Source organism: Penaeus monodon, chromosome 23, assembly GCF_015228065.2.
Source record: "Penaeus monodon isolate SGIC_2016 chromosome 23, NSTDA_Pmon_1, whole genome shotgun sequence".
In the NCBI taxonomy this organism is placed as follows: domain Eukaryota; kingdom Metazoa; phylum Arthropoda; class Malacostraca; order Decapoda; family Penaeidae; genus Penaeus; species Penaeus monodon.
This window is the reverse complement of record NC_051408.1, coordinates 7,077,277-7,077,482: the sequence shown is the minus strand read 5'-3', so window position 1 is coordinate 7,077,482 and position 206 is coordinate 7,077,277. Positions and strand designations below refer to the sequence as shown.

Sequence of the window (206 nt, the reverse complement as noted above, 5' to 3'; positions counted from 1 at the left end):
GGTTAATAGTTTAGTCTATTGTTTCAAGATATAAGGTATGAAACATTTCTTTGAAATTAGAAATTTTCTTTTTGTGTGCATTTGGATTATTTTATCATGCAGAGAATATGAAAGAGGTTTATGAGTAGACTAGCAATTAAGAAAAGGAGAATATTTAAAATAGGGAAAATTATTTTAAATTGGCCATTATCAAAAAGTCCAGTATA

At 25.7% G+C, this 206-nt stretch overlaps 1 protein-coding gene across 1 annotated transcript in view; it reads left to right on the top strand.

Annotated features, from left to right (window-relative positions):
• Positions 1-206, top strand: part of LOC119587757 (E3 ubiquitin-protein ligase Nedd-4-like) — a gene marked incomplete in the record, with an annotated part of 51,583 nt that overhangs the window by 32,994 nt on the left and 18,383 nt on the right.